Here is a 25,135-nt window from a genome sequence, read left to right on the forward strand (position 1 = left end):
TCACTGTTAAGGAACAGTATTTTATTTTGAAAAAAGTTTCTGTTCCTTGTCCAATCTTTGGAAGGTCATCTGACCAGCAGAAATAAGTTGCGGATGAAGGCATAACCCTAGAGTTTGATGCAGGTCAACTTGATGTAAGTAACTGTAGACCAAAGACTTGGATAGAAACTTGACACTGTCATAACTAATGAAACAGTTTGTAGTTTAAGAGGGGGTTTAATCGGTATGATGCATCAAAATAATAGACCAAAGAAAATAAAGACAGCAGTGAGGGTTTTAAAAACGTTCTACTGTCCCTTGCGTAAGCTGTTTCTACCTAAATATATCCTCTTTTTTCATTCTATGTTACCAGACTGTGTATGTCTTTGAAGCTGTTTGGGTACAGTTGCTTAGTTTATAATACAATGAACTCAAGGGTTTCCAATATTTTGTATCCTGTAGATTGCTTGGCTTAATCCCACTAAACAGTTTTGGGTCTTAGACACAAAAGTTGTTACATGTGTGTTGATTTAATTAATTGAAACTTTCCTGGCCCTGATTTTTCAAATCACTCATGAAAGTCTATCTTACCTAAGTCTATCTTACCTTAGCCTTGTGGCGTACCTTTGCATCTGAGGAATTAGTAAATGGTTTGAACACAGTTTACAAGCTCTGCATTCTAATAGACTTCTAAGTATAGATTGCTCAACTTGTGAATTTTCTCTCCATCTGATACAGACCTAGAGCTCCTTCAAATCCTGTGAGTCTGACCGTTTTTCTTTCCCTCAAACTTTTGGCAGTGTGTGTATGGGACATGTCTCCTCCAAAAACTACAGGAGTCAAGCTTGGAAAAGACTGCAGCCAACAGATGTCAGTAACAGACACCCACCCAGAATATGTGGTCTTCTTTCTGATCCCTCTGGAGTGCTTTTAAACCCAAGGTCACCAACGCCGAACGCAGAGCTGATAGTTTTATCAGACTCCAAAACGTATTTACTACCACCCGAAGTCACAAACTAGGCATATGTATGCCTATGCTGACCCAGAAACCTCCCAACCTCATGCTGATGAATGTGATGATGCCCCTTAAGATGACAACAACTATTTCTGGACCCATAGGATGCCAGTGGGCTAGACACTTCTCCAGACACTGGTTTTCCTCTCCTAATCTGACTGTGGCAACAAAGGAGTCCCGCCTCCTTCACAACAGTTAATAAGAGAGCGGCAGAATTTTTTTATCTCACCCTGCCAACTACAGAAGTGAAGGCAAATATTTTAACTGAAATGCTCAACCAAGGCCAAAAAAACCAAGATCCTCCACTTCGCTTTAACGAGTTCATTACAAATGTGCTGGAGGGCACCAGGATGAAGCCAGGATCTTGCCCCCCACTTAATAGGCAAGTGGCAAGGTGGCACATACATGTTCCTGGTGAACCAAGGTTTCTCCTACAGCACCCAAACCCCTTCAGCTTGGTAGTACAGGCATTCACTAGCCACCTTGGTCCAAATACGTTTCCTACAACTTCTGATAAAGTGAAAACACATGGAGACGTTTGCCAAATGTATGTTATTCTCCATCAGCCTTGCCCTCGGATCTGACAAACTATGGGCCCTCTGGGGACATACTTGCATGCAATGTGGGATAGAGTGTCAGAAATCTTTCGACCAGATGTCCCGGATGATATACGGCCAACCCTGCAATGCCTCATCACAGATGGGCAGGACACACCAAAATACTCTGTTCACTCAGGCTTGAACATGACCGACTGTCTGGGTTGCACTGTTGAGACCAGCTTGGTGCTTCGTCAAAACACCTGGATTCACTCCACTGGCTTCGCATCAGACATCCAACAATCCTTGATGGATATGCCCTTTGACACTTTTAGGCTGTTTGGAGCAAATGTGGACTCTGCCTTGGAAAGATGTAGGTAGAGCAAAGCCACCACTAGCTCTCTAGACCTTGATCTGCCTGTTTGGCAGTTTCCCCCAGCAAAGTCACCCCTTTCACGGCAGCAGCAGGGAGTACCAGTAGAAGCAACAGCAGTGCATGCCTCAGCAACAACAGGTCACCCAGTCCTGTCAAGATGAAAGCTAGGGAACAAGCAGACCGAATCTAGGCCCCTAAGGAGCAACGTATTATCCAAACACCAGTCCCCAACCATGCAGATGCCGCAAAACCACTTTTAAGCCACCCTGGGCAGCACAAGATCACCCGGTGGGAGGCTAGGTGCAGAAGCATCACATCTGACCAGTTGGTGCTCCAGATTGGACTGGTTGTTCTTCCAGAAGGACATGGACAAGTTCAAAATGCTCACCATAGCCCAAGTTCTCTCTTCCGTGGATCCACGAGAGTGGATAGCTTTGGATTTTCATGACGCCTAATACCAGATACACATCTTGCAGTCCACAGATGCTTCCTATGGTTTCAAGAGACCAAAAGCTCTTTTAGTTCATTTCTCTGTACTTCCCTTTGGGCTCATCAGTGCACTTCAGGTGTTCACGAAGGTGATAGTGGTGGTCGCGGCCCATTTGCGGGGTTTGGGAATACCAGCCTTTCAATACCTGACTGGCTATTGAAGGCAGGCTCACCTCAAGCAGTCGTGAAACACCTCCTGAGGACCGCCAACCTGTTGACCTCATTGGGGTTTCCCATCATTGTGCGGAAGTCACATTTGTCTCCTTCACACAGCTTTCCTCCGCCTCAACTAGTCCGGGTCATTCGGACCATGATCCTAATGTTTCATCCATTGACCTGGATCTGAGAGAGAGCAGATCTGAGGCTTTTAAGCTTCTTTGCCTCCTGCATCCTGCTTGGGGACCACACCAGGTGGCACATATGGGCTCTGCAGTGGGATCGCAAGTCTCTGTAGGCTCAGCACCAAGGGGATCTGTCGGAGGTTATCCAGGTGTTGAAGGAGATTGTGGAAGACCTGCAGTGATTGCTGCTTGACTGCACTTGGACCGGCTCCAGAGCTCTCTCCATACCCCATCCAGAACCGACTGTGATGACGGATGCAGCTGCAGGATTGGGTAGATTGTCTGGAAGAGGTGGAGATCAGTGGATTCTGATCTCTTGCAGAGTCTCACCTCCACATCAACCTGCTTGAGTTGCAAGCAATTCACTTCATACTAAAGACATTTCTCCCGATCCATCAAGGGGGAATGGGCCTAGGTCTCACGGACAATACAAATACCACGTCATATAACAGGGAGGAGTGGGGTCATGGGTCCTGCGCCAGAAAGCTCTGTGTTTGGAAGTGGCTGAACGGTCAGCTTTCCCCTGATTAGCCAACACCTGACAGGATCTTTAAACACTAGGACAGAAAAACTCAGCCACCATTCCCAAGCAGATCACAAATGGCAGTTACACTTGGAAGGCCTCTTTCAACAATATGCGGAACCCTGGCTTGATGTATTCGCCACAGCAGAGATCGCACGGTGTTGAAGCTTTTGTGCGTTGGAGTTCCCAAGGCAGTTCTCTTTTGGAGAAGCATTTTGTCTTAGCTGGGTCTCATGACTCCTGTATGCCTTTCTGCCCATATATTAGGGCCCAAGGCGTCCTAGTGACTCCTCACTGGGCGAGGAGTGTGTGGTACACAGAACTTCTGTTTATGAGCATTTGTCCTCCGATATGTCTGCCCCTTCAGGAAGACCTCCTGTGGCCGCAGCAGGGGGTGGGGTCCTACATCCGAGCCTGCAAAACCTGCAACTCTATGTGTGGAGATTGAATGGCAACACTGGATGGCTTTTGATCTACCTCTGAAAGTGGTTGGTATCATCTTGGTTTTGAGACGTCCCTCCACGAAAATGATATCTGCAGGACACTGGGAACGGTTAGTTGTCTGCTGTCACCCCTGTAACATTCAACTCATGGATGCTTATTTGTTATCTTGTTGTTTTGCCTGTCTTTAGCCCAGCTATATCTTGCTGTGGCAACAGTTATAGGTTATATTCTTCCCAGAAAAATGTGTCTGCTGGACAAAAGCGGCATTCCTGCGGAAAGTACGCCCTCCCACATTGGATAATCATTCACTTTTCTGCCTTTCTATTTCAGGGAGGAAGGTTTCCACTGTCTTGACCTAAGAGGGCCCTTGGTTTTTACATGGACCAGAGAGTATCGTTAAGACAATCAACTGTTTACGGGCTTCTCCAAAGCGAAAAGGGGAAAGTGCAGACATAGATGTCCTGTCTAGGGCAGGACTGATCTAATGCTGAGCCGCACAATGCCACCTACCAATCCGCGAGGGAATTGCATTCCAAATTCTCCATGTCCAGTCTGGAGCCTAAGGGAAATTTACATAGTGAGGGATCTACTCTACCAGGAAAGGTATTGCCGAAGGTAGGTAACTTGTTCATATTTGTCATTTTGTCTCACTTCTACAATATACTTGAGTTAATATACAGCATCTTGTGGAGTCTGCAAGGGGTGATTCCAACATTAGACACATGGAGCCCCATGGAAGCAGTTGTTTTATGTTCATTGTCTATTTTACATGACATAGAAAAGGTATGCGAAGAAGCTGAAGTCTTCTGCGAGTGTAAATTTAATGGGCAATTATTTGCTTAAATACAGCCCATAATCTGTCTGCACACAAATTGCTCTGGACATATACCATGTGAATTACTATGGGCACACCTTAACATGGGATCCATCCAGTACAAACTATTGTCAATGGACAAGCCAGGTGACCTTATTGCTAGGGACGAGGTAGATTAGAGTATGTAACGGTACACAAAGAAAATAGCAATTGCCTTACTGGAAATCGCATCAACTCCACCTCTGCGCATTGAGAGGCAAAAAAAAGAGCACATAAATCCAGTGACAATATTTTTAAGGAAAGAACATTTCTATAGATTAATGCCATTGCATGCATTCCTTTTTAGGTCGAACCTAGCGCAGCGTGCATGCGTTGCTCTATGCAACGGCCTCTTGGAATCACTCCAGACTGTCGCTAAACTCATGCGTGTGGCTTTTTATTTTCCACACATTCTATTGGCCTTTGCATGTGGCTTTCCAAAATGAAAGCACGCAATTGGCCAAAGGCGGGTGCATGTCCCACCTTTTCTGTAAATGTTCACTCCCACGGCCTCTAGCTGTCGGGAGCGAGCAGCGGCGCGCAGGGTGCCAGCTGCATTCCTCGTTGTGGATCATTAAACACAGCGCAGTCGCTTTCACTTTCGCGGACGCGTTTATTTGTTGTGTAGTTATTCCAGATATTCTTAGCTATGTAGATCGGTAGCCGTGAGTGATTTGAAAGCAGGATTTTGAAATATTTGTTTTCAGAAGGAAACTCTTCTCTTTTGTGTACTACTATCTCCTAGGTATCGTCTGTGCCAGCGGGGTAATTTGCGTAGGCCATTTATACTTTTCTGGAGGGATCACAACATGGAAAGGTTGCGTGGTTCAGATTCAGTGAGGTGAAAACGCGCTCCTGCACTCTGTCACTGCCTCACATGGGGACACGCAAGCGTTCAGCGGGACAGGCCCCAGCCACTGCAGAGTCATAGTAAATCTGGGAGCTCACCTCGCCTGTCCTCTGACGGCGCACAGCCATTGCTCGCACAGTTTGGGAAATTGGCGTGAGTGTTCTGCTCTGCTGTTAGTTTTAATCTCTGGTGTCATCACTCAGTACCCTTTGGCTGGAGTTGTGGGACTCAGAGGGGTTCCGATGTGGAAAGCAGAGCATGTGGTATGTCACAGAAATTGCCGGAACTAGAATTTGTTTTGTTTTTCCTGTTTTCACGGGGTTGGGCGGTGTGCAGCATTTTGTCATTATGAGATGTAGTCTGTCAGTGCTACATTTGTGCAAATTAAATTTGACGACTTGCAGTTTTTTAAAAACTGCGTCGGAGGGAATCTGGTGTTGGATGCACAAAAATATTGGTTCGGTACGGGTCACAAGACCAATGTTGAATATAAATGAGGACGCATTGCCGTTGGCAGGCAGTGCAGAGACGTAGCCGCTTGCAGAATGCATGCAGTTTTCAAGTATAAGATTGAACCACACCACTAATTTCATTGCCAACTCTGTGCTTCTGCATTTCTGCCCTTTCCCCGCTCATACACCGCTCTTTCTGCTGTCTTGTCTGGCACTTCTGGCCTGTGCTTCCTGCAGCCCCTGAACACTCGCTACCTTCCATAAATCCATAATTATGCAAAAAAAAGGGTTAGAATTGGAGAACACTAGTAACCCTTCAGCTCACTTACTTCTCTACTCAGCTCTGTTCCCTCTCTGAAATCTCATTGCTTGGTCTGTTCCGGACCCCTTCAGTTCGCATTCTCCCCACTTTTCTCTGTGTCCCCTCTGAGCAGTCACTGCACTTTATGCTGGGCATGGCGCACGGTGCCCAGCCTGACCCAGAGGCGCAACCTATTGGCTATGCCAATGCTTGTTTAATATTCTTCTAACTGGATTCAAGCAAGCCGGGCTGAAGACGGCTGGAATGCCAGAAACCGGTCCTCGGAAGCTTGTTTCCGGTCCAGGGAAGACATGGCTTGGCAGTTCGGGCTGGACTGTTCCCATGAGGCACAGGGTCAGACTGATTTGCATATAGCCATGTCAGAACTGGGGTGGCAGAGTGGGCTAAAGAACGGTGATGGATTAAACCCAGATCTTTTGACTGGGTGTGAGTGTTTGATTGATTCAGATGCTCCGTCCATCACCACCCCCTTTTGTACCGCTTTTGGCCGCCATAAGTGTGGCAGGGTATGCTCAGACGTGAGTCCCTTGCTCACTTTGCCACTGGATTCAAGCAAGCCGGGCTGAAGACGGCTGGAATGCCAGAAACCGGTCCTCGGAAGCTTGTTTCCGGTCCAGGGAAGACATGGCTTGGGAGTTCGGGCTGGACTGTTCCCATGAGGCACAGGGTCAGACTGATTTGCATATAGCCATGTCAGAACTGGGGTGGCAGAGTGGGCTAAAGAACGGTGATGGATTAAACCCAGATCTTTTGACTGGGTGTGAGTGTTTGATTGATTCAGATGCTCCGTCCATCACCACCCCCTTTTGTACCGCTTTTGGCCGCCATAAATGTGGCAGGGTATGCTCAGACATGAGTCCCTTGCTCACTTTGCCACTGGATTCAAGCAAGCCGGGCTGAAGACGGCTGGAATGCCAGAAACCGGTCCTCGGAAGCTTGTTTCCGGTCCAGGGAAGACATGGCTTGGCAGTTCGGGCTGGACTGTTCCCATGAGGCACAGGGTCAGACTGATTTGTATATAGCCATGTCAGAACTGGGGTGGCAGAGTGGGCTAAAGAACGGTGATGGATTAAACCCAGATCTTTTGACTGGGTGTGAGTGTTTGATTGATTCAGATGCTCCGTCCATTACCACCCCCTTTTGTACCGCTAATATTCTTCTAAGGCACAACAAAAATATATCTTGGATTGCTACAGTTACAGACATGTTTGGTCATTTTGTGATGAGCCTATTCAGATACATGTGTGAAGGCCGATCACTATACAAAGGCAGTACAGAGACAAATCCAGAAATACATACATGTTGCATTGCTTGGATGGAAAACTTCAACCTTGAAGAAAGAGTCTGTCTTTCCTTGAGATGTATCCTACAACAGAAATAGTAAAAGTGGTTGTTCCATAGAATAGTTGAGACTGCCATGCCCATGCTTTCATCTGTCACCTTTTTTGTTTTAGTTGAAGTATTTTTTGTATGTTTTAAATAAATTTTTTATTTCATTTTGGATTAGTCTCTCTTGAATTAGGATCTTGGTGAATCCTCTTTTTTTACTTTCCACTGGGATTCAGTACCTCAGCGTTGTCTTGTAATGTGGTGTCATAATTGTGTGAATATTTTGTTGTGCTGTATTCCTGCTTTACTCATCCTCCCCATATGTTAAGAATCCAAATTTTAAATTGTTCTGCCTGTTGAAGCCACAAGAATATGGGCAGATCATTCTATTGGTGGGGCTTTACTTTATGCTTATAAATGACTCCAGTATGTCATGCAACATTAACATGCTTCTCCTGCATCTGCCTGGATCCACTGTCAATTTCTATGTTGCATTAACTTGGATTTGCTAAGCAAATACCATCCCACTTCCGAAGTCCCTTTGGTGAATATGGTAATCAGGAGGATCAGTGTTTAAATAGCTGGCAAGCTGTCTACAAGGGCAGGAGGAGGTGAGGTAATGGTCCATTTCCAAATATTTTGTAATAATCCAGAGTAACCTAGGATGCAAATAACTAATCCTCCTTGATTAACCAAAAGCAGTTTTTCAAGTGAAAGATGATTGCTTGTCTTTGCTCACTATAGAACATTCAAGGGCTTGTTTAAACTTTTGGCGCTATATCCCAGCAACAGTGTCTAGTACCACAAGACATCTGACATAGTGCTTTGCATAAGACTTTCCCAAATACCTAAACGTATTATAAACTAAATTACTCTACTCTGTGTTTGTTTAATGGTGTTTGAGTGTCAATTTAACCATCTATCTGGGGATTCTACACAAACATCTGCAAGAAATGTATTTGGAGGTCAAATTCTTGAGTGGAATAATCTCTAACAACAAAAAAGAGGTGCTCTTAAAGCCTCCCTTTGGGTAGGTCCCTGGAATCCCAGGTGCCCCAGGCAGTCCTCTCCCCAAGGACATTCATTTTGGAGTATTTTGCCATAAAGAAGCAGAATAAGCTTATATGCACCTAGTAATTAGTGATTTATTTAGTCGATGCAAACCATGTCTTATTGCCTTGATAAATGTTGAGAACAGGTGCTTATTTAATGTTTCTATAAATATGAAGTTTCAAAACTGATATAGTCAAATCACGTCTTCTATAATCAACAAAGCGAAGAGTTAGTGGGCAAGGGCTCGCTCTAAAAACTATGGAATATGTAGCTGTATAAACTATGCATCTTGGTGCAATTTGAGGTCTGGATATTTGGGTGCTCTTCTATTTTGGTGTTTTGAAACGCCTTTAGGGCATTCGATGTCGAAGCCCAACCGGCAACTTGTCCCTGCACAAACCAAGTTTCTGGAGCTGTTGACAACACCGAGGCAGATTAATTAGTTCTGCAAGGCCATTCTCCAACTATTCAAAACCCTTCTGACTCCCTCTGGCATGCCTGCAGGCCCCTCGGAGGATCTGGAGCACCACTGGTGGATTTGCCCTTGACACTAGTTGGACCCTCCAAATCCACCACAGGGCCCCCACCGGTTCCTGTACCGACTCTGCTTTCAGCTGCATGTTTCACTGTCGCCACTGTAGTCCAAGGTGACCATTGTGCTTTCTGACTGTCAGCACCGTTGCGAATTCGACATAGGCCGTGCCTGGTTTCCATTCAACCGCAATCTCCCCCACTTAATGTTCCATCTCCACAAGGAAGGTCCCATACTTTGCATTCCTTGTTAGGTACAGATTCGGACTGCGATTACAATACAGGTATTGAAAAATCGTAAAAGCCTTTCACAGGGAAAATTGGTATGATGACTGTTAAGGGGTCAGAGGTCCTGATGCCTCGCCTGAGTCTGGACTCCTGTCACCCCAGGCCCTGCCACTGAGGAGAATGCTTCTTTTGCGTTGGGTAGCTGAAGTTCTCAACCTCTAGCTTCCCACCATAAAGGTCAAAACCAATGTCCTGACTGAAGTGCTCCATCCGGGGCAAACCTCTACTGAGCCCCTTCAACCTTTTAACAAGGCACTCACTGATACTCTCCTAGGGCCTGTGCCAAACCTTTGCAATGCACCCCTCCCCCACACACTTCCAGAGGTAACCGCCAAATTACTCCACTGGACCAAAGCGGGATGGAGGAGTTTGTCCTATTTTAGACCTACGTCAGTGTAGAGGTGCACGGCATCACCTACCGGTGCACAGAAGTACTGCTGAAATGTTTCTGGATCTAGTCTGATGCCTGGGGAATATTCAAAAGGTGAGGAATCAGTGGTCGCTGATGACATCATAAAGACTCTGTTGTTCACATGGAATCTTAAACCTTATAAAATGGTTATTGTATAGTGTACATTTTCTAGTTATTTGGAAGCCAGTTAAGGGTTGAATTCAAGGTAGAATTCAGGTAAAAGTAGAATTGATGGCCTTGGTGATGCAGATGTGCCGCAATAACCACCCTCCGCTTTCGTGAAACTCTTGGAGCCAAAACAAGTCAAAAAGGAAAAACTGTTCGTAAGGACCTGATTAAGGCTCTAGATCATTATTTCCTGGAGAATGAGGGGTCGGGGTCCTCTTCTTTTTCTCTGTGGGAAGCCTTTAAGACGGTTATCAGGGGCCAGGCCCTGTCATTGATAGCTGGAACGAAAAAGGACCGGAATTATTATTATTATTATTATTATTATTATTATTATTATTATTATTATTATTATTAAGCGTTCTTATATAGCGCTCGATTACCCGTAGGCATCTCGGCGCTTGCCTTGGGAACCCGTCCTGGTTTTTCCCTGTGAGATACCCGTACTGGGCATCCCCAAGTTGAAAGCCAGGCATCCCGCCGCGGGGGGGCCGTAGTGGAGATTAAGCAAGCTAATGCCCAGAGCTGCAAAGTGTGAACCTGTGACTCGAGTAGGCACCGAAACGAGAATTATCGAGTCCGTGGATATTTGGGCTCAAGAACCTGCCGCGTCGGGAATTGAACCCTGGTCCCGGGTCTGACCTCTGCTTCAGGGTCTGCCGCCTCTAACCAGTGAGCCACACTTCTCCACAATAAAGAAATTGTTGAAACAGAAGCTGAGATAGGTCGCTTGGAGGTAGGACTGGAGCAGGAGGTAACCCGTGCTAAAATGCACGTCCTGAATCTTAAGCAACTCGAGTATAGATCTCTGGTCACTGATAGTGCCAGAGTCCTGGGTAGAGAGCAGCTGGGTCGGCTATATGACCTCGGTGTACAAGCAGGGAAACTTATTGCTTGGTTGGACAAGAAGGATAGGGCAGATCGTGTTGTTCCAGAACTTGTGACAGCGGAGGGAGCACGACTTACTGATCCTCAGATTATAGTGGATAGTTTTGCGGATTATTTTCAAACTGTGTATACCTCGGTATCGGATCGACCAGAGGAGGACTCTCATTCGCTGCTTCTAGATTTACGGCTCCCATGCTTGACCAGTGAGGACCGTGATGTCATGGATAGTGCCCTTACCACCGAGGAAATAGCCCTGACGGTGCGCTCCTTGAACTCGGGAAAGGTGCTGGGACCTAACGGGCTCCCGATTGAGCTATATAAGCTTCGGCCTGATAAGATTGCTCCCTACCTTAGAGGTTATGTTTGTTGAGGTCCGAGAGAAAGGGATACTACCTTATGATCAGAGAGTAGCGTCGGTGGTGGTTATTCATAAGGAGGGTAAGCCAAAATCTAATTTTGCCGCTTATAGGCCCATCTCGTTATTGAATGCAGAGCCCAAAATACTTGCCAAGCTGCTTTCTGATAGGCTGATTAAAGTGATCAGCGGAATTCTACATCCTGATCAATCGGGCTTTATTCCTCATAGGAACACAGCCCTAAATTTGCGCAGGTTACATGGAGTGATAGCCAGGCCTCATACCCTGAAGGAACCGGCCATAATAGCCTCACTTGATACAACAATGGCCTTTGACACCGTAGAATGGCCGTATTTGTTGGCAGTCCTAGCTAAATTCGGCTTTGGGCCCGACTTCATTTGCTGGGTGCGTTTGTTATATACTGAACCGCTCGCCCAGGTAGTGGTGAATAACTGGGTCTCGGCGCCTTTGTCTTGGGCGGGGTACCCGACAGGGCTGTCCCCTCTCTCCCCTTCTTTTTTCGTTGGCCATTGAACCTTTGGCAGCCTAAATTCGCTGGGAGCCTTCTATCCGGGGTATTCGATGGTCCCCAAATTGGGAGGACCGAATCTTTGTACGCGGACGACACTCTACTTTACTTGACTTCGCCTAGAAAGTCCCTAATTGTTGTTTGTGATGTGTTGGCCTCCTTTGGTAGAAATTCTGCGTTGTCTATAAACTGGGGGAAATCTCTCTTGTTCGTTCTTAGGGGAGGGACTCCGGTCCCTCCGCGAAACTGTCCGATTCAGATCACTACAGGTGGTTTTAAGTATTTGGGGATTTTCATTTCATTAGATCCGGCAGTCCAGTATGCAAGGAATCGCTTCCTCCTTTGCTGAGATTAAGGAGCAATACAGCTAATTGGAAGAGGCTTCCTCTCTCCCTGTTGGGACGCGCAACCCTTTTTAAAATGATATCTCTGCCTCGTTTTCTTTACGACCTACTTTAGATATAGTGCCGGCTAGTTATTTTCAAGAGGTGGAAGGATTGCAGCGTAGTCTGTTATGGGAGGGTAGACCACGTATTGCATTACCTAAATTGACGCTTCCATGGTATGATGGCGGTGTTGCCCTCCCCGACATCAAGCGATACTATTGGGCCTCTCAGCTGGCGGCTATTAACCAGGGTACTTATGGGCCCGTCTCAGATCCCGGATACGCGATGGATAAGTGGCTTCTCCCTGGAGGAAATTACAATAGGGCATTGTATGCTAAGTCAGCGAGGGGGCACTTGTCAGGGTGACTAAACATGCGGTGCGGATTTGGCACGACGCCGCGACTTCTTTGGGATGGAGGGACCGATTGACACTGGCCACCCCACTGTTTGATTCGGAAAAGTTGGGCAAGCTTTGGAAAACAAGAGGGATTTGATAGGGATTTCAACCATCGGTGACATCTGGGATAAGGGGAGGATTAAAACATTTGAAGAACTGCATGCCGAATTTGAGTTGAGGAGAACTGAGTATTTTCGCTATGCGCAGGTCCGACATGCGTTGAAGACGGCTCTGTCTGCGGAGGCAGACCTACCCGAGGCCTCACCCCTTGAGGATAGAATTTTAGATGGTCATTTGCCTGAGACGACTATCTCCCTGATCTATAAGAAATTGATTAATCATAGAGAGGATCTCCTTGCAGATCTGAGTGATAAATGGACGCGAGACGGCATTGAATTAGACGATGAGGACTGGCAATCGGCTGTGTCCTCACCGAAGGAAGTTGCGATCCCAGCACGATTGAGGCTTGTTCAGTTGAAAATATTACACAGGGTTTACGTCACAGGGTCTCGCCTAGTTCGGATGGGGCTATCTGAAACAGGTTTGTGCAGATGGAGGTGTGGTCTTGTGGGTACGTTCATCCATATCCTTTGGGAATGCCGGTATATTGTCGAGTATTGGTGTAGGATACACAATACTATGCAAGAGGTTTTGGGGGTGAGAGTGTTGCCTGAGGTGATGAGATGCCTCCTTAATATTTGGGAGCCTTCTGATCTTAATTTAGCACAGACTAAATGGACAACACTTGGGGATATGATAGCTAAAGGGAATATTGCTCAGCGGTGGGGATCCGCGCAGCCTCCTACCCTTGAGGGATGGAAAGAGGACATGGATTGATGTATGTTTCGTGAAAAGACTGTTTACATGGCGAGAGGCCGGCCTCGAAGGTGTGCATCAGTATGGGGGCCTTGGAACCGGTATAGGGGGAGATCTGTGTGCCACCCGGAGACTCTATTTTTGATATTCCCTCATCCCCGTGAGTTCTTGACAAGTATGTACCCTATTCCCTGTCCCTCCCTGCCCCCCAACCCCCTCCTCCTGGAAGATGTAATGTTATGTGGGAGAGTGTCTCCTCTGTACTATGCTTTTATCATTGATGCCTTGACTTAATAAAAAGAAATATAAAAAAAAGAAAAGGAAAAACTGCAAATTGAAAGAGTTCACCCCTTCCACAAATATGAGTAAGCTTTGGTGACAATTAGGCACTGGAATTTGAAAGTACACATCTGAGAAGTCCTGCAAGACCAAACAGAATACTGGGGAATAGCACCCCAGTCAATGAAAGGATCAAAACCTCTCTATTGCTCCCTTCTAGAGCAGGAACTCAATCTCTTTCAGCCAGATGTGGGTATGGGGTGTTAGATGGTAGGACAGATCAGGCCCAGTTCAGTTAACAGCCCTTGACAGGACCAGGAGGGCGTAGTACCCACAACTCCAGAGTATTTACCCTTCGGGAGGACATCCTGTCTAAGCAAATCACCCAAATCTCTACAACCTACTCCTCCATTCATGAAGATAGAGCAGCGACAGTTAAAATCTTTTGACTTCCCACCTGTAGAGGTAGATGTGATTCTTGCAGCCAGACGCCTGTCCACAAAATGCATCTGTGCCATACGCTGAAAATAATTTATGGCCTGAGTAGTGTCAGTCATCTCTTCCTCTGTAGGCCAACCTTTCAGATGTATTGTTTGTTGTGTCATTGAGCCAGCATGGCCTTGCAGTGGGTACAGCTAAGGATTACTTGTCAGCCCTTTCAGCCCATTTATATTTCCTTGATCAGGCCTCTTTCTTTAATTCACTAGTTGTAATGTGTTTTCTAAAGTGCCAGACATGCATGTTCCTATCAGAGCCTTTCATTAGCCCTCATTTGGATCAAAGTCTAGTCCTGACATTTCTTATGTGTATGCTGTTCGAGCCTATGTGCAGTTGCTCGCTATGGCTTCTGTCCATCGAAAGGTTTTCTTATTGCTATCACTTTTACGTGCCGTGTGAGTTAATTACAGGCACTGTCTGTGAAACTTCTCTACACCGATTTCTTCATGAGCAAATTAGTGCTGAGAACTCTGGCTGCCTTCTTTCCGTTAGTGGTATCACCTTTCTATGTCGGTCAAACTATTAACCTGATGACATTTTTCACTCTGTCTCAAAAGAAACTCCATCAGCGTGACTCTCGGAGAGCTTTGGAGTTTTTTTCAACAATCTGAGTGTTGCCCCTAAAGTGCTCACGTCGGCCAACGGCCGTCGCGAGCACTACCTCCGTAGTGCTGCGCACATCCGTTGGCTGACGCGGCCCCGCCCACTGACTAAATTCGCCGCACGCAGCAGAATTCGGACTGCGGTTAACATTTGAGAGACCACCATGTGGATGATCTGCTCTTTATAGGGTTCACTGAGACAAAGAAAGGCAAGGCAGTGCAAAAGAGGCGCTCACTTTGCCACTGGATTCAAGCAAGCCTGGCTGAAGACGGCTGAAATGCCAGAAACCGGTCCTCGGAAGCTTGTTTCCGGTCCAGGGAAGGCATGGCTTGGCAGTTCGGGCTGGACTGTTCCCATGAAGCACAGGGTCAGACTGATTTGCATATGGCCATGTCTGAACTGGGGTGGCAGAGTGAGCTAAAGAACGGTGATGGATTAAACCCAGATCTGTTGACTGGGTGTGAGTGTTTGATTGGTTCAGATGCTCCGTCCATCACCACCCCCTTTTGTACCACTTTGTTCGCCATAAGTTGGCAGGGTATGCTCAGACGTGAGTCCCTTACTCACTTTGCCACTGGATTCAAGCAAGCCGGGCTGAAGACGGCGGAAATGCCAGAAACCGGTCCTTGGAAGCTTGTTTCCGGTCCAGGGAAGGCATGGCTTGGCAGTTCGGGCTGGACTGTTCCCATGAGGCACAGGGTCAGACTGATTTGCATATGGCCATGTCTGAACTGGGGTGGCAGAGTGGGCTAAAGAACGGTGATGGATTAAACCCAGATCTGTTGACTGGGTGCGAGTGTTTGATTGGTTCAGATGCTCGGTCCATCACCACCCCCTTTTGTACCACTTTGTTCGCCATAAGTTGTCAGGGAGTGCTCAGACGTGAGTCCCTTGCTCACTTTGCCACTGGATTCAAGCAAGCCGGGCTGAAGACGGCTGAAATGCCAGAAACCGGTCCTCGGAAGCTTGTTTCCGGTTCAGGGAAGGCATGGCTTGGCAGTTCAGGCTGGACTGTTCCCATGAGGCACAGGGTCAGACTGATTTGCATATGGCCATGTCTGAACTGGGGTGGCAGAGTGGGCTAAAGAACGGTGATGGATTAAACCCAGGTCTGTTGACTGGGTGTGAGTGTTTGATTGGTTCAGATGCTCCGTCCATCACCACCCCCTTTTGTACCACTTTGTTCGCCATAGGTTGGCAGGGTATGCTCAGGCGTGAGTCCCTTGCTCACCTTGCCACTGGATTCAAGCAAGCCGGGCTGAAGACGGCTGAAATGCCAGAAACCGGTCCTCGGAAGCTTGTTTCCAGGGAAGGCATGGCTTGGCAGTTCGGGCTGGACTGTTCCCATGAAGCATAGGGTCAGACTGATTTGCATATGGCCATGTCTGAACTGGGGTGGCAGAGTGAGCTAAAGAACGGTGATGGATTAAACCCAGATCTGTTGACTGGGTGTGAGTGTTTGATTGGTTCAGATGCTCCGTCCATCACCACCCCCTTTTGTACCACTTTGTTCGCCATAAGTTGGCAGGGTATGCTCAGACGTGAGTCCCTTGCTCACTTTGCCACTGGATTCAAGCAAGCCGGGCTGAAGACGGCTGAAATGCCAGAAACCGGTCCTCGAAGATCTGTTGACTGGGTGTGAGTGTTTGATTGGTTCAGATGCTCCGTCCATCACCACCCCCCCTTTTGTACCGATGGATAGTCATCTACATTAAAATCTGCTATGTGCTAGCTTACTGGGAACACCCCCAGGCAAGCTTGCAAGCTGATTTTGCCAGTTCCAGAGCTGCTAACATAACATTGGCAAGGAGAGAGCAAGTTCTAGATATCTCCCAGGCTGAAATGTGGCCCTGGTGCACACATTAACAAAACGGTACTGCCTTGACAGTCCGATCTGATGGGAGTGCTGTTGTGCCCACTTTTGTGCAAGACTTTTAGTCCCTGTAAAGAAGAGGTGAGGCTTCTTCGACGTGATGCGAAGAGAGCTTTTAACATTTATGTTGAACACATGAAGGAGTACTGTGTTGAAAATCAACTCTGAGGGGTTTACAAGTGCCAAAAAGGGAAAGGCGGTGCAGGAAAAGAAACTTTCCAGGTTGATCGTCCTTTGTATTAAAACATGCCACGTTTTGGCCAAAAAAGAGCACCCAATGCTTTGTGGGCCCATTGTACCATCGCTAAAGCCACTAAATTGCATTACCAAGGGGTCTTCCTGTCCTTGATAGGTGCAAGCCCCAACATAGGCACCCATACACACATTCACAAAGCACTACAGCCAGGTCCGCTTGGGAGGGACATTTCTATATCTGAGTCATCTGAGTAGATCACTTTATAGTATTCACGCCAGTGATTGATGCCAAACACCTGCACCGCGCTGTGTGCGTGTTGTACAGCACAGAATTTTGGGTGGAGTGTAATGCATCTACGTAAGAGTTGTGTTAACGGTGCACATTTAAATAAACAACTTCCCCCCCCCCCCCTCTCCCTCCATGCCTACGTCAAATTGAGTATGTGACACGACACTGCACCGCGTCAGCAGCCGCAACACTCCGATGCTAGCCAACTGGCTCAGCGCATGTGACGTAGAATCGTGTCAGACGCTGCCATGCAACTGTTGGGCCAGCATTCCGCTGCTGCACGCTCGAGCATTCACTAAGAGGCCTTGCTGACACATCGCAGTGGCACGACTGGACTTTAGCCTGCTGTCGCCCCCTACAAGCAATCTACTGATATCGCTGCAGACTACAATTGATTAGATAAGCACAATCTGAAACACATGGATGTTTCAATTGTGAGTAGCGCATACGGGACGTAAATTAATCCCTTCCCGTTTTTCGCCCTTTCCATAGAAGTGAGTCCCGAATCCACTTCTTTTCCAGCCTGACATTGCGGGCCCCTTTTCCTCAGGATAGTAGAATTAATTCCTTGCTTCGCACATCCTTGTTATTCGTTTGAGTGAGTGTTTTACTCCATCAACCATCACCATTGGTTAATATAATTTCCATGAGCACACCGCTTAATCAGTAGTTTATAAGCACACATCTATTTCATTTCTTCAGACCAAATGTGATGGGGCCATGAGTACGCAGACCTGAGTCCCTCAGTTCCACCACTCAGGATTCACTCTGATTTCACTAGGTGAGTCTCTTGGTTTGTATTTGGAACACACTCACTGGAATATGCCTAACTCACGTTCTGTCTAAATCTACAGGCTGTCCTCCCTCCCTTCCCCTCTTGTCCTGATTAAGACCCGCAATGACCACTCAATAGTGCTTATATTGGGTTGAAACGTCGACGCTACTGCTTGGTCCAGTTCAAGGCTCGTCGCGAGAAATTACATTTGGATTAGCAGCAGAGCCATTGTTCTCAGTCTAGCCTTCTCTTCCCTTGTACATATATTAGTCACATTGTACATATTACGCACTCCACAGTATCAATGAGCACGATATGTCACTTGATCACTGTTCACCTTGAAACTTCACTTTTTTTTTTTTTTTTTCCTCATTTGCCATTACCTCCATTTGGGAAGATACCAACCACCTAGCGAGTCCTTCCCTTAGGGTCCTCTCAGAAGTCCCCTCGAACCATTGCCTGGACTCGAGCGTGTAATGGGTGGGAGATAAAACCCAAAAAATACGAGGCAATCAACTGACTCCATCTAGGTGCGTTACCACCAGTAGGACCAATGTCGGAACAAGGCTATATCCAGTCCAGGGAGTATTATCGGCATAATCATAGGACCCGGGGAAAAAAACGAAAAGAAAAAAAAACGGATTCTATCTCCAATCGATAAGCAATTCCCAGAATGTCAAATTACGCCTACTGCCTGATCTATTAAGGTCTGATTTAGATGTTTCATATAATGATGTAAGCCATGCAGAGTGCAGAGGGGCTGCTTTCTCCAGCCATTGTATACATATTTGCCTTCTAGCCAGCAAGATAGCATAGAAAAGGAATGACCTTGCTTTCCCTGTGATGTTGATGTCCAAACCAAAAATGATAAGTGGTAGTGTGATTGAGAGTAATGTATTCATAATGGAATTTAGAGTTGCCTCCACTTCTGACCAAAACCGCCTTATGTCAGGGCATTCGAAAAACATATGTACATCTGATGCTCCTGTGACATTGCATTTATTGCATTTTTTGTCCGGAAGAAATTTGGAAAGTTTAAGTGGCGTAATGTATGCACGATGTACAGTAAAAAGGTGGTTTCTTCTTAACCACGAGGGTTTAACAATCTTATACAAAAGTGCAAAAGAGGTTTGCCACGTCTCCTCATTATGAGAGCCCATTACTGCCCCCCACAATTGGTCTGGGAGAGAGAATTCTCCGTCAATTTCTTCAAGCAGTTGCCAGTACCAGAATGCTACCTCTCTTTTCCCGATTGGTTTCTCCACTAGTTGTTGTTCTAAGGGGCTTACATTCCCCAGATTTTTGTCTTTTTTTCGCTGGGCCCTTGTCCAGCTATCCAGCTGCATATATTAAAATCTAGACAGCCTGGGGACAACTTGATCTTTTAACTCATCCCATGTGATTAGAAATCCTTCGTTTACTAGCTGTCCCCATCTTATAATCCCTGCTTGTTCAAGTGCAACTGACAGACTACCTCTCATGTATAATGGGAGCCCGGGTGAATCCCATATTGGGGCAAAGTTAGAGTAGTATGATAGCCCGAGTTTCTTCCTTATACTGAGCCATGTCTTACACAAGGATTGTAGTATTTTAAGTTTGATTTTTTTGAAGAATTTTTGACTGGCAAATTTGGACATAAATCCGTCTGATGGTAAATCTGCTCCGATTAACATGGCTTTGTACATTGATCCATCCAAGAGGTTTGTTGGGGTTTTTAAAAGCATCCTCGAATGTGTCATTTGAAATGCCCACGCATAGTACATTAGGTCAGGCAGAGCCAGACCACCTTTCTCCCTTTTCCTCCTGAGCTTCTTCCAAGCAATTCTTGTTGACTTATAATTCCAAAGAAAGGAGTTGATTTCTTGCTGACTTTTTTCTATTGCCTTGGGATCAAAAGCCAAAGGGATGGTACTAAATATAAAAGTGTATTTGGGGAGGATGCACATTTTAACTAAATGTACTCGACCTAATATCGAGAGTGGTAAGTGTGTCCAAGTGTCGCAGGGTTTCTGTTCTCACACAGAACTGTGCACAGAGGAGTGGAACCTCGGCGAATTAGGGTGACCCAAAACACGCCTTAGTACCCACTTCACCCCTTACCGAGCTAGCTACAGAGTCTCATTGGACATATCAAACTCCCAATGTTTAGACAAACCAGAACATGAACTTAATGTACCTCAGGGTACGTGGAACTCATGAACACTCTTTCGTTATATTATCATTACAAACCAGAACATGGAGTAAAGAAGACACATTTGCATTTGAAATGTTTATTTACTAATGCCGTCTTCTCAGGCGCAGTATCTTAGATAATACAAGTATACTTATTATCAGTAGCAAAATTACCAGCATAGTTACTAAGACATAAAAAGCGAATGGTGACAGCATGTCAACATACTGTAATGAATAAGAGTTAACAACACTTATATCTCACCCTCCCTAACACATATATTATATTATTAGCTAAGAAGGTCTCTTTGGGTTGTTTTAGGGCGGGCCCATACCTTAGTGTCCTAGCATGAAGGAATCACATCAGCATACACCAGCTCTCTCTGCATGTGCACCGCATCAAGTGTGTTCTATGTGCCTCGTGCAAAGCAATATCAATCCCGCCTGAAGCCAGAGTTGGCAAAGGCTGCACTTGTGTTATGACTATGAAGGCGTGGAGATCAGACCTCATAATAATTCCATATCGTGTTGTTCCTGAAACTTCAGCACTCTTCGTGCAGACATAGTTTATTAAGCAAAGCTGATATCAGAGCAATAACATATTATTCTCACATACACCACGGCAAACTACTAGGTTGAAAGCTATGTCAACAATTAAGTGTCGTGTGCAGAGGTTGCACGAAAGAAAAATGGCGTTTAAACCTCAAATGTACCTATGCTAACTTAACACGATATAAGGATATACAGGAGCTATATGACACCCCCCCATGATCCGGGAACGGACTAAATATGATAACAGAAGTGCCATCACATGAGAGCAGAACTCAACAGTAAACGAGCATGAATCAAAACTAAACTTAAAAAAGTAATGCTAAAAAATAGCCCAAAAATATAACGTGGCTCAAGCCAATAGGCAAGTAAAATTAAAAATTTCTTGACAAATAAGTCAATAAAATCAATGAAATGCTATCAATCAGCACGTCAATCCGAGGCAGTGTCTATGATAAAACTGTATATGAAAAGTAAGCAGCAACTGCCTCTAATAGGAAATCACTGTCCTCATCCGAAAATAGTTCAGCCATCCAATTTAAAAGATGAAAAGAACATACGTGTTCTCCCAGCACCGGATCCTCTATAACCATCAGAGGACAGCTCGGTGGGTTTTCAAGAAAACTTAGTTCCAAGAAAGTCTGTGCTGCCGACAATATATCCCAGGGACCCATTAGTCCATGCGCCACTGCTAAGGCCATAATCCTCTCGTCAGAACAAACCAACTCGTGAGCAATGATAGGACTCATCAGCTGATTAAAATCGACGTCAGGAGAAACCGGTCCGCAGAGACACAAATCAATGGCCCAATGGAAATCACAGGTCAGGCAGTGAAATACAGGCTGGACACAGGTGAAGTAGGAGAATCGAAAAGATAATCCATATGCCGTGCTCAATGTCGCCAACGGCAGTGTGCCATAATATTCAAGCATGCGGTTGCGAAACCGCGTCAGTAGCTGTTGCGCGGGGTCTTGCTCAGGAAGGACATCCATATTTAAAGAGACAAAAAACCACTAGCGCGCCAGCTGCTAATGCAAGTAAAAATGGGAACCCTCCAAACAAGGATGAAAAAATAGAATGGAAGAAAGCAGGGATGACTCCAAAAATCTTTTCAAAGGAAGTCACGAGACCACTGCTAACAACTTTAAAAAAATGTGCAAGGCCTTTTGTGGAGGATGTGTTAAAGATAGTTCGAACCATTGCTCCGAAATGCAAAGGCAAATCAGTATTCAAAAGAGCCTGAACCTCTGTACGGGTGTTTGCAATGTGAAGCACGAAAGTTTCACGGGCCGAGCTCAAGGCCACCTCTTTCTGGGACAAAAGAGCCCTTATTCTTGCCATGCCGCTGAATTCTGCTCCCAAGGTTGGTATCTGTGGCCAGATGGAAAACTCCCTATGTTCACGTGTGGGAGGATAAAGCACATTTCTGCAGCAAATAACCCGCTCACTTACTGTTACTATGAAAGCTATACCTCTAATTAACCCACAACAGTTTTCATTATTGAGCATTAAATAACTACCATTATCTAATAATTTAAACGTGGGGATGATAGCAGGAACTGGCGTGCCATGTAAAACGCAAGCCATATTCGGTCTGTCCTTGTTGCATGAACCGTGTAACTGTATGTGTCTACACATTAAAGAATGATCTGGCGTCTCAGTGCACTCCTCCCCTGTCAGATAAACTTCCTGGTCATCCTTAAAACATCTGTATGTGTATGGGAGTGACCAGACTTCATGAAGGAAACCGCTACCTAAAGGTTCATAACGACCTATGGGTACATATTTCATGCAATTTGAAAACTTATATAAAGCAAAAGGAAGCGTTATTAAACTGTGGATAAGCCACGTTGCAGCAGTGGCTTCAGCCACGGAAAAAGGTAAAGATTCTAACCTTTCAATATGTAACATAGAAAAGGAAGCATCACGCATTGAAAGTAAGCGTTGTTTGTCAGTCAAATTAAACGGTGCAAATAAAGAAGAAACGTTCATGTACCCCCAGGGAACTTTACCCATTTTTAGAGTTTGAAGGGTCCATGCAAACTGCATGATTGATCGTAATTGATTTTGACCATGGTATAATACAGACACTTCATCATGTACAATATCGACGACTGACGACACAATATTATCCAATGTGTAAATTCTAGAGGAAAGCACATTAATGCTATTGTCAACAACTGCAAGCACTTTCTCAAGATTTGCTTGATCAATAGCCCTAAGGCGTGTAGCAGCCTCAATCTGTGATAGCTTCCAAATTTCATTGTAAACCCCATATAACCACCTTTTCGACCTGCCACTAGCCGGGCCTTTAATGAAATCATTCAAGTCCACATCTGCATTTAGTTTAGAAAGGTGATCCTTAACCGCAGGTAAAGTTGAATGTGTCAGCCAATTTTGACACAATTTGCCTACAGAATACGAGGTGACAGTATGACCTACGCTAAATCTGGGATCAGATCTAACAGTTTTAAAACCGTCAGTTAAATTCAAAAATCTATTCTGGCAAGCATCAGCGCTACGGTGCCAAAGCAGCCAACCCTTAGGATTCATACTGGAAATGTTAAAGGAGGAATTAAGAAGTAGAGTCTGTAATTCTCTAATGGACAACTGAGTAAAATTACTCCAACCATCATATTCTTCCAACTCCGGGAAAGAAGGAGTGTTTAACTTTTTAGAAGTAGCCAATCCAAAGCATGTGGTCTGGGAAATCGTTTCATTTAAAAACAACATATGATTCGGGATGAGACATGCACGGTGCAAAGCCTCAGTGCCTTGTACCTGCCAGGCCCTTGAACCCCAAACCGATTTAAGGTCTATTGTATCCTTCCATAACTCATAGCCCCCAGCAACTAATCGATCAAGGAAGGCCTTCGAATACAACAATTTAGTATCGGTAAGTCTAACCTTGGACATTGGCATTTTTTGAAATTTAAAATAAAAGGACTCTGGATTGGACTGGTTAAAGTAAGTATACTTCTTTAGAAACGTGTCAGAACTCCCCTGTTGAGGCGCTGGGCAATGTTCCCACTGAGTAAAGTTAACAGCATCCCTTCTGGACGAAGTTTTGTGTAAGAAGTGATTGCCATAATGTTGGTAACAGAATAATTCACCATAATTAGCAGATTCTAAATATAAATCCTCAGCATCAAATGCAGCATAGTATTGTAAATCAGAAAACAAAGATTCCACAGCATTAACATCCCAGTCATCAGAACGAATGTTCTGTTTCACCACATCCCCCATATTCACTCTAAGTACATTAGGAACATTAACGACTTCCGTTGGGCCATGAATCTGAAACCGAACTGCATCCCACACGATTCCATCAAGGACAGGCCATGCTGTGATGTTAACCAAAGTCAAGTCTCTTTTTAATCTGTGTGTAGAATGTGAAGAGGAAAGTGGGGCCAAAGTTCCATTTAAATGAGTAATGCATGTTCTTTCCTCGACATAATGTCCATTGATGATTCGAAAAAAATAGAACACAAAACCAATTGACATAAACAGGTACATTGAAAAAAGGGACAGCCAAATGTATGTCCAAGGGGGTATCAAAAAATGTTTTTTAAACATGCTTGCATAAACTGCAAAACGAGAGGGTTTCTTCGAGGCAAGAGAAACAGAGTCAAAAGAAAATCTGGATTCCGTGGCTAAACGTGCTTGCAGGTCAGGTATGGACAAATCAGTGGGGTAGGCATAGTCTATCTCATCAACGTTAGTTCCAGGTAAATTATTTAATAAAGGACTGGAAAGATCAGGTAATTCGATGGCCACTTCAGGTTCAATACTAGAAGCAGGGGGCATAACTGAATTTCTCACAATGGAAGGACAGGAAACAGCCGGTGTCATGCTAAGAAGAATCGGCCACTCTGTGTATCTTGACATTGTCAATTGAAATAAACCTGTTTTCCTTACGACCAGGAAGTGGTGGTAAAACGACTGTTCTTGTGCCCTTCACTCCAAGGACAGGAACCGGAGCTCGATAGGAAGGACCAAATTCTTTCTTGTTATCGATCTTCTCTCGAACCAGTTCGCCAACTTGGGGTAGCCAGCCAACTACCGGGATCTGCAACGCATCATCCGACGTGGAGGGCAAATGTTCCTTTGCAAGACTGTCTCTGGTCTTTTGTAGATTCTGTAAAACATTGCAATGTTCATCTGCGTCAAAGGAAGTGGCGCGAACCACACAGTCTAGACCGTCAAGGTCAGGGACGTACATCTTGATGCCAAACAGCATTTCGTATGGGGTCCGCCCACCCAGAGACCTTCTAGGGAGATTATTAAGAGCACGCTGCACGCCATAGAGGTGAGCCAGCCAGTTTCTGCCAGTGCCTATAACTCGGGCTGTCAAAGATTGCTTTAAATCACGGTTCATTCGCTCAACTACACTGTTACCCTCAGGTCTGTAGGGAGACGAAAACTTGACTTGGACCCCCAACGAAGTCATGGCATCCTTATACGCCTTAGAGGCGAAAGCCGGACCCTGATCCGAATGGAAGGTACCACAGGCAAAAATCCCTATAAAGACACGCAAATCTCTAATGACAGTCCGTGAATCAGCGCTGCGATGTG

The 25,135-nt window shown here is 45.6% G+C and overlaps 1 protein-coding gene across 1 annotated transcript in view; it reads left to right on the forward strand.

Moving 5' to 3' along the window:
• The window catches only part of URB1 (URB1 ribosome biogenesis factor), a 703,763-nt gene that overhangs the window by 650,816 nt on the left and 27,812 nt on the right, over positions 1–25,135 (forward strand). The gene's annotated exons all lie outside the window — the stretch shown is intronic.

Source organism: Lissotriton helveticus, chromosome 8 (genome assembly GCF_964261635.1).
Source record: "Lissotriton helveticus chromosome 8, aLisHel1.1, whole genome shotgun sequence".
Lineage (NCBI taxonomy): Eukaryota > Metazoa > Chordata > Amphibia > Caudata > Salamandridae > Lissotriton > Lissotriton helveticus.